At 34.8% G+C, this 10,334-nt stretch overlaps 1 pseudogene; it reads right to left on the bottom strand.

The window, feature by feature from the left end:
• Window positions 1–5,540: 5,540 nt before the first annotated feature.
• Window positions 5,541–7,020, bottom strand: LOC143606533 (aspartic proteinase PCS1-like; annotated as a pseudogene).
• Window positions 7,021–10,334: the final 3,314 nt, after the last annotated feature.

Genomic DNA, 10,334 nt, shown 5'->3' with positions numbered 1-10,334 from the left:
AAATTAGTTGTTGAATTTTCTTTATAAACAATGTGGTTGATACCAGTGTTATCTGTTACATTCCCGTATTACGCTTCCGCAACTACCTAGTCGGGGTGTGACATATGTATAGCGGATAGTGGAGCCACACATACTATACTTAGATCTAAAAAATATTTTTATAAACTGAAACCAACAAAAGGGATCATCAATACAATATCAGGTCCTACAAACTTGATAGAAGGAGTGGGAAAAGCTAATTTAGCATTACCAAATGATACAAAGCTCAAAATAGAAAATGCTTTATTTTCCCCAAAATCAACAAGAAATTTGTTGAGTTTCAGAAACATATATCATAATGGATATGATACTCAGTCAAGGACTGTTAGTAATGAAAAATATTTGCATATCATAAGCAAAGATCAAATATTGGAAAAATTGCCAATGCTCCATTCTGGTTTGCATTATACATATATAAATCTGCCTCAAGCATATATGGCAGTCAAAGAAAATTGTTGCGATTCTGGTATCATAAACTTATGGCATGACAGATTAGGCCATCCAGGATCCACAATAATGAAAAGGATCATTGAAAATACACATGGGCATCCACTGAAAGGTCAAAAGATCCATAAAAAAAGATAAAATGCCTCAATGTACATCTTGTTCTCTTGGAAAATTAATTACAAGGCCTTCGCCATTAAAAGTCGATAAAGAAACACCAATGTTTCTTGAAAGAATTCAAGGTGACATATGTGGACCAATTCATCCACCATGTGGACCATTTAGATACTTCATGGTCTTAATAGACGCATCCAGCAGATGGTCTAATATCTCTTTATTATCGACTCGTAATGTTGCTTTTGCAAAATTTCTTGCTCAAATTATCAAATTACGTGCACATTTTCCGGATTATACCATTAAAAGAGTAAGGCTTGATAATGCGGGAGAATTTACATCACATGCTTTTGATGATTATTGCATGTCTGTGGGGATTGTTGTAGAACACCCTGTTGCTCATGTACACACACAAAATGGCTTAGCCGAGTCGTTGATCAAACGCCTACAGCTAATAGCTAGACCATTAATAATGAGGACAAAACTCCCTGTATCTATTTGGGGTCATGCAATTATGCATGCTGGATCATTAATCCGCGTGAGACCAAGTGCAAATCATAAATACTCTCCCACACAACTTGTTTCTGGAAATGAGCCAAATATCTCTCATCTTAGAATTTTTGGTTGTGCCGTGTATGTTCTTATTGCACCACCACAACGCACAAAAATGGGTCCCCAAAGAAGGTTGGGAATATATGTTGGATATGAAACATCTTCCATCATAAGATACCTTGAACCTTTAACAGGTGATGTATTTACAGCACGTTTTGCTGATTGTCATTTTAACGAGACAATGTTCCCGACATTAGGGGGGAAATGAAAAAGCAAGAAAGAGATATATCATGGTGTGTGCCATCATTGTTACACCTAGACCCAAGATCAAAACAAAGTGAGACAGAGGTTCAAAAAATAATACATCTACAAGAAAATGCAAATCAGTTACCTGATGCATTTACTGATATAAACAGGGTCACTAAATCTCATATACCAGCTGCTAATGCTCCAGCTCGAGTTGAGATTCCAAGCAAGCAAAACCATAATAATGCACCTCATGAATCTCAAAAACGTTTAAAACGTGGAAGGCCAATCGGTTCAAAGGATAAAAATCCTCGAAAAAGAAAGGGTTCTGAGAAGGATACTGACCCTAAGGAAGGAATGATTGACAAAACCTTCCCTCAAGAAATAATAAATGATATAACATTTCCTCAGAAAGAAATAAATGATTCCAATAAAGAATTGTCAATAAACTATGGTAAATCACATATAATGTGGGATCGAGATGAAATGGAAAATATTGATGATATATTTTCTTATACTGTGGCAAGCGATATCATGGAAGAAAATGATGACCCTGAACCAAAATCTGTAGATGATTGTAAAAATCGACAAGATTGGAACAAATGGAAAGATGCTATGCAAGCTGAATTAAACTCACTAAACAATCGAAAGGTTTTTGGACCTATTGTCATTACACCAAAGTCAATGAAACCTGTAGGATATAAATGGGTTTTTGTGAGAAAACGAAATGAGAAAAATGAAGTTACAAGATATAAAGCAAGACTTGTAGCTCAAGGTTTTTCTCAGAGGCCAGGAATTGACTATGAAGAAACGTATTCTCCTGTCATGGATGCTATTACGTTTAGATATTTAATCAGCTTAGCAGTCTCTAAAAATTTAGAGATGCGCCTTATGGATGTTGTCACAGCTTACTTGTATGGATCACTAGATAGTGACATCTATATGAAAATTCCCGAAGGATTTAAACTCCCTGATGCAATAAGCTCAAAGCCTAAGGAAATGTATTCCATCAAATTACAAAGATCCTTGTATGGACTGAAACAATCTGGAAGGATGTGGTACAATCGTTTGAGTGATTATTTGATAAGCAAAGGATACACAGATAATCTTATTTGTCCATGTGTCTTCATTAAGCAGACAACATCAGGATATGTGATCATAGCTGTGTATGTTGACGATCTAAATTTAATTGGGACACAAAAGGAAATTAATGAAGCAATTGCTCTTTTAAAGAAAGAATTCGAAATGAAAGATCTTGGAAAAACCAAATATTGTCTTGGTTTACAAATTGAGCATATGCATAATGGGATACTTGTGCATCAGTCAACTTATACTGAGAAACTCTTAAAACGTTTCAATATGGACAAAGCAAATCCTTTAAGCACACCGATGGTTGTTAGATCACTAAATGTTGACAATGATCCATTTCGTCCTTGCGAAGATAATGAAGAGATTCTTGGTCCCGAAGTACCATACCTCAGTGCAATTGGAGCACTTATGTATCTTACTAACTGTACAAGACCTGACATTTCTTTTGCAGTTAATTTATTGGCAAGATTCAGTTCATCTCCTACTAAAAGACATTGGAATGGCATTAAACATATTTTTCGGTATTTAAAAGGAACTGTTGATTTAGGTTTATTTTATCCTAACGATTCAAAAGAAGGGTTAGTTGGTTATACAGATGCAGGTTATTTATCTGATCCCCATAAAGCAAAATCTCAAACTGGATATGTATTTAAGAATGGAGGAGCTGCGATTTCATGGCGTTCTCAGAAACAAACACTCATTGCAACATCTTCAAATCATGCTGAAGTCATTGCATTGCATGAAGCTTCAAGAGAATGTGTATGGTTAAGATCTATGTCACGACACATATTGATTTCTTGTGGACTAGAGAAAGATCGAATTCCAACTCCTATCTATGAAGATAATGCAGCTTGTGTCTCGCAAATGAAGGAAGGATATATCAAAAGTGACAGAACAAAGCATATACCACCAAAATACTTTGAGTATACTCGGGACCTTATTAAAGACAATCAGGTTGAGATGAGATATGTCCAGTCCAGCAACAACTCAGCTGATCTTTTCACAAAAGCACTTCCCATAGCAACATTCAGGAAACATGTTCATGATATTGGCATGCGCCATGTACGGACAATGTAACGACCTGCAATTTGAGGGGGAGCCATATACTGCACTCTTTTTCCCTTAGCTAAAGTTTTTTTCCCATTGGGTTTTTCTTTAGCAAGGTTTTTAATGAGGCAGTACTTCAAGACCCCGAAGTTTTGAAAAGGTGTCATCCAAGGGGGAGTGTTATGAACACCGACACTTTTGTGTTTATGACACATTTTCATTATTGTTTATGAACACCGACACTTTTGTGTGTATGACACATTTTCATTATTGTCACCAAATTATTAACTCTTGTCCCCTCCTCCCAATAGTATATAGAACAGTTCTTTCGATATTATAAATACCATGTATCTTGATAGATTTAAGGCATCAGTAAAAAAGTTCATATTCTTATATTTTCCTTATTCCATTGTTTTCTTGTTAACTCCAAGTCTTATATATTACTCTTATAAGTTTGTTATAGATAGGGCTAATATTATAACAGTAGGATATTTTTTAGCTGGTCCCCTACTCACCAAACACATTGGTTAAATCCAGTTGTATCTTATTTATGGGATGAACAATTAATTGCAAAAGTTTTTTTTTAATCCTTTTTTTCCTTGGTTGATTATATCATTTTTGGTGTTTGGGTTCTTTTGGTGTGGTTTCTTGCTTTTCTTTATATAAAAGTTTTTTCTTTTGGTCGTTTAAAAGAATATATAGGGATTAAGTTTTCAGAACTTAACAATGAAGTTTTGAGTTTTTTATTTAAGGGTTTGGGAAAGAAAAAATAAGAAAATTTTTTATGTTTTATTCTTGAGTTGTGTTGTGTTTTTTTTTTTTTTCGAAAAAAGAAAGAGAATGGAAAGAAAAGTTAAGCATTTTTTCCTTCAAAAATTTTCCAGTCAAATATGACCTGATTGTGAATAAAAAGTTTATATATTACTAATTTACCTATCTTTTCCTTCTTATCTAACTCAAAAATGAGGATATAATTATAAAGTTACAATTTTTTTTCTTATATTTTTCTTCCTGTCTAACTCAAGAATGTAATTAACATTTTCTTTTCTTTTATTTTAACTCGATAATGTATTGTAAGTATACAATTTATTTTCTTTTCAACCAGGTCGTTAATCATTGTACTTAAGGATGAACACATTGAATGAGATTGCAGCTAGTTGATTTGCACCTCTTTTACATGCCTTATTTCTACCTGTAGCTCTAAAAAACCACTGATAATTGGTGATATGACGGTGATTATTGTGTCAGCCTAATTCTCGTGTGACGATCGACCGGGGCTATACGAATATATGAAGTAAATCTGGAAACCTTTGTTATATGACAGCTAAGTTGAATCAAAGAAGTGGATCGTGGGAAATATAGCTATATAGGTTACAAAGGTTGAGATCGGTTTCTTTTACTAAGATCGATAGAAAGCGGCTCAGATACATAGATGTTATTTAAGATTTAAAAACTTGATAGACAGAGAGGGGAAGTCGTTGCGAAATGAGATTGATACATAGAAAAAGAAAGAGTAATACTAAAATATTTTTTATTGGTAAAGGAAAAAAAATAAAATTAATGTATTTGAGTGAGCTGACCTCAACTAAAGCTTGGCTCATATTTCAACAAGCCAACTTCGAAGTTTATTCAATAAACTTCATAGTAAAAGTAACATAGGCCGTGTTAAAACTAATCATTTTATATTATCAACATTTTATTTATAAATTAGAAATCCATACACCAATATAATTTTGAGAGGATCTCCTTCACCCTTATGAACTAACACCATATCTCACTTCCATACGACCCCCACATATTGCCATATGGGTATCACATATTTAAGAATCTTTTACACACATATGCTATGTTCCTTCATATTATAACAAACCTACCACCAATTGTTTTTGACCCTACACATCAAGTTCAAGTTACCATCATATTTTTAACAAACTATAACACTTAGTTGTTATCTTTAAAGTCCATTTGGTTACCATTGACAATCTAAAAAATAGTTTACTCAAGAAATAAACCACTCAAATAAATCAGCATGCAAGTGATAAAAAAACTTTACAACTATCCTACACAAGCCGGGTCTCTCAACTCTTACCCAACTTGACCCGGTTTGATCCATGGGTTAAATAATTATCCAACGGACCCCACTTGACCCATAACCTATAGGCCCATTCCAAGCTTTTGACTAGCTAAATCACACCTAACCTCCGCCAACCCGACCCGAGAGTTTGCAAGGTCAAATTCCATCCACATGTTTTGTTGATGGTGATGTCCGATCACATAGGCTTCAATCCCTAAAAGATCCGAATTCCCAAACGTGAAGCAATGTATTTGATCATTCCCTTTAACCAACCCGGGTACTTGAACCAACAACCTCTCACCTGAAATACTCATTTGCGCGCCCCGAAACATCACGGTAACACTCGGTAACACGGGTAACCCGACCTGTGTCCGGTCTATACGGTAACAAAGGTCCATTGCACCTTGGAAAACAAAATCCGGATCCTCGTAAACCCGTAACACCGATTTGGTTTGTTTAATAAACTCGTTTTTTAACGCGGTGTAAACCGGCCCGAGAAGGAAAGTAAATTGAGTACCCGAGTCAACCATGGTTTGACCCGCACCCGTGTGATCGGGTACGTAAACCGATTTTGGCAAAGCAAGAACCGTACCCGCAACTTTTATCCCTTCAAGTTAGACTGTGTAAGCGACCCGGTCAAAATACGGTAATGGCGTTGACATATTGACTAACGGCGTGTAACTTAACGGTCGAAGCCACGAAATCTTGGCGTCCCCGAATAATAATACACCCGTCGAGTCCCGACCCGATATGCAATACGAGAATTTCGGAAAACCCATTTGCGAAACGAACGATAATGTGCCCCGGTTCATACCCAATAACCCGGTGGTTTTCGAATCCTCGTCTTGGTTCGAACTCGACCCGGAATCCATACACCCGAATACGACCCGAGGAAGATCCGAATTCGTGAACCGAAAGGTTTCATAAGCAAGGTTCCCTTCGACCGACGTGGCGTCGGCGTATGAAACAATGGCGTGACAGAGTTTCTTCGGGTCGCAAGAAACGGGTACGATGAAGTCTCGGGTTCGGGTCCGACAAGTTGGGGAAGTACAAGGAACAGGAACATAGGATTTCGAACGTTGTGAGTCGAACCAAAGTGGTGTGGTCGGTGTCTTCTTGCATCGGAGCCACGACAGCTCGCTGCCGGTGTCGAGAACGACGGTGACTTCCTGCGGCGGCGAGCCGACGGTGAGTGACACTGTCAAAGAAACATTATGGTGGAATGAAAGCTTGTTTGGTGGCTTTTGAAGTGATTGAATCTTGAGGGGTAAGATTAAGGTTTTCGGGGAAGTTAAGGAACATATTGGGTGAAAATACGAGGAGAGAAAAATAAGGTTAAAAACAAGGAAGAGAGAAAGAATTGCCATGGACGGGTGAAGTGGGAAAATACAGAGAGACAGAATCTGTATGTATATAGCTGTGGGTTGTGTTTCTGTCACATAGTAGTATAGTACAGTGTGTGAGAGATTGAAGGCTATGGGTTTTTCGTGTTATAAGTGAAGGTGTACGTGTGGTATGGTTGTAAGATTTTTGGTGATGTAGGGCATGTTCGGCATCTTTGGTCCACCCAACCAATATTTTGTTTTTTATGATCACGAAAACCAGCTAAACTCCTGAAAAAATTTTAGAACGCATTCGTTTCACGAAATAAAATGAAACTGAACTAGGAATTTACATAGGATTTTAAATTGAAAGGAATTGGATTTTGGATCAGAACATTCCAATAGGAATTGTAACGGAAAGGAATTAAAATTCAATTTCATTCTTGATATATTCGTTTGACAAATGATTTGTAATCTATTACTACAAATGAATTGGAATTGGTTTTTTATTTTATTTTATTTTTTTACGAGGATAATGGCGGAAATATTTTAGTTTTTTTTTTAGATTTTTTGTTTTTTATTTATATTTTGTGTTATGATTTTTTTGTTATTTTTTGAATTTTCTTTAGGGGTTTTCTATTAAGATCAAAAAATATTCAAAAATAATAATAAAAAAACAAGAAAAGATTCCATGAATTTACTTGAAATCCTTCACATTTTGGAAGGATATCCCTTTATTTAAAGGAATTTGAATCAATTGAATTCCAATTCTTTGACAACCGAACACACCAAAATGGAATTAAGATTCCAATTCCAACGAAACGAATACGCTATGTCATGAGATTTTAATTCCAATTTCTTTAAATTACCACGAATACTGTGAAACGAGCGCGCCCTAGAGGGGTTCGATGTCGTAATGCCCTAATCCATCTAGTGATGTTTCCTCCAGACTGAAACCCGGGAATATGATATATGAATTGGATTCAAACCCGTGACGTCAGGCATAAGAACCCTTTAATAACTAGATGAACCTTAGGTAAAGCTGCTAGCCATCCTCCTAAAATGGTGATGGCTGCACCCAATTTATATACTTTTAAAAAACATATATTATTTTATAAATAATAAATAATGATATTAAATTAAGTTTGGACAAGTTACCTAGCGAATAATTAGTAGGCATTGAAATGAGGTCTATATAGTGGTCAATTTTGGTTTTGTTTCAAATCGCTTTCGTGATTGACTTTGTATATATCATGGTTTAGATGATGACTAATGTTTAAGTTTTGGTTTATTGATGGGTATAAGTGTCGCAAACTTTTCTAATAATCAATGTCACTTGTTTGACTAGTGTTTCATTGTCATTTTCAAAATTAATGGTTTTAGTTATTAGCTTAGCTGCATCACATTTTACTTTTCTAGATCTAAATTGGTTAGCATCGTGACTGCTTCGTATCTTGACCCAGGCAGCTCAACTTATTTTATGTTTTGAAATAAAAGGTTTAATTACGGTCCTAGTACTATGATCTAAAGAATTTGCATGACTTGTTGTCATGTTCTAGTATTGTATATGAAAACTTTCTAAACTTTATAGAAATTAAAGAATAAATATGTCATTTAGGCCTAGATATAAATATCATATATGTTGAAAATCTTTCAAAGTATAATTAATGAGTCTAAACGTTTGTCCTGTTTTATAATGTTGTAGAGCCGTTTGGGATCTCACCCACATAAACCGTGCCATAAGCCCCTCAACGGTCGTTATGTACATTAGTTTCCGTTTTAAGCTTGAGTTTCAGCTTTGCTAGCTTGATAGTCACTATCTACGTTCATGTTTGTGCTCATGCTAGCTAGCTGCTCAGTATTATTTTAAATTTCAGTTAATGTCTAATAAGAAAATTATCGTTACGAACTTCTTTTGAATTTTACAAAGTGAAAATCTTTTCTTTAATAAATAAATAAAGGATGATTATTGTTTTCCAATTAACCAAGTTTATGTGTTTATATTAAACTGCAAGTTGCAAAATTTGTACCAGGTTTCAACGGGAACAAAAAAAATTGTACAGACGTTGTCTCTAATGATCCTAGATGACATCGAGGAAAACAGAGATTTTCTTACTTAAAATGCAAGCTGTCAGACTAGACTTTTGGAAAACCGTAATTTGCTACTTGCAACAATCAAATGTTTTATTAATAAATAGACTGTTTATTAACTATTACTTTATTTATAATATGGTAGCATAAACCTATTCTTTGTCTAAACTTTACTACAAGTATATTTTTTTATAGATACCCTGCAGTGAATCAGATTTAATTTTTATATATATAAAAAATCCAAATATAAATAAATTTTGAAACTGATTTTTGTAATATATATATATATATATATATATATATATATATATATATATATATAGGGTAAGGATAAAATGAAAACTCATTTGAGTTGTGAAAACCCGCGAAAACCCTATGTAACATTGTTTTTTTTTGTTACATGTAATATATGTTGTAAAATTTAATACAAAACATCGAAACATAAAAAAAAATGTTTTGCTATTTTTTAACTAATTTTTATATATGTTTTTAGAAGAGAGAAAAGGTTATATTTATATTTATATTTTTTCTTCACTTTAATTGTGGACCACAAGATTTAAACATTAATTAAAAACATGTGGTTGAGAATGAGTTTCTGTTAAGGGAGTTAGATAACTGACTGACAATTATTACTTCCAACGAGTCAAAATTCTACCATTTGGTTTTCTTTTCTTCCTAGGTAGGTTGACATTTGTGCTTTGCGGGTGCTCAAAATAGGCTTCCAACTAAAGCTAATTTGGAAGATAAAGGGTTGAACGTCTTTTCGTTATGTACTTGTTGTAATGTTGAATGGGAATCTATAGATCACTTGCTTGGCCGTTGTTAATTGGCTATCATATTTGGAATCTGGTGGCTATATGGCTTGGGTTGCCAATTCCGGTCGATAAGTCTCCTAGTTCGTTGATAGAGTGCCTCGATATGTTTAAAGTGCATTATCAAAACTGATATTGGGTATGCTTTGTTCGTAGTTTGGTAGGCAATTTGGAGATTAAAAAATGATACAGTTTATTTGAAGAAATGACACTGGAGAGACTATGTATGATGATATTTAGCATTTCTCGTTTCTATTGTATAGTAATCGATGTCATCGATGCAGAGTTGTGGATAGAGTGGACCAAAAACTATTGTTACCTAGGTATAAACCACTTGATTACTCATTAGGGGATTCTCCATTCTCCGTGAGTGGCGGGAGCAATTAAGCATATCCATGTATCAACGTTGTGGATTCCACCATTAACCACTTAGCCTAGTGAGTAGTATCTCTCAAGTCTCCACCATCTCATTCGTGTGCACGAGTCGAGCCCGAGCTCGAAACC

The sequence above is a fragment of the Bidens hawaiensis genome, unplaced genomic scaffold, assembly GCF_021521415.1.
Source record: "Bidens hawaiensis isolate Kalapana, Puna unplaced genomic scaffold, B.hawaiensis_p1.1 tig00075207_1, whole genome shotgun sequence".
NCBI lineage: Eukaryota > Viridiplantae > Streptophyta > Magnoliopsida > Asterales > Asteraceae > Bidens > Bidens hawaiensis.
The sequence above is the reverse complement of the archived record's forward strand: the minus strand, read 5'-3'. Positions and strand labels throughout refer to the sequence as shown.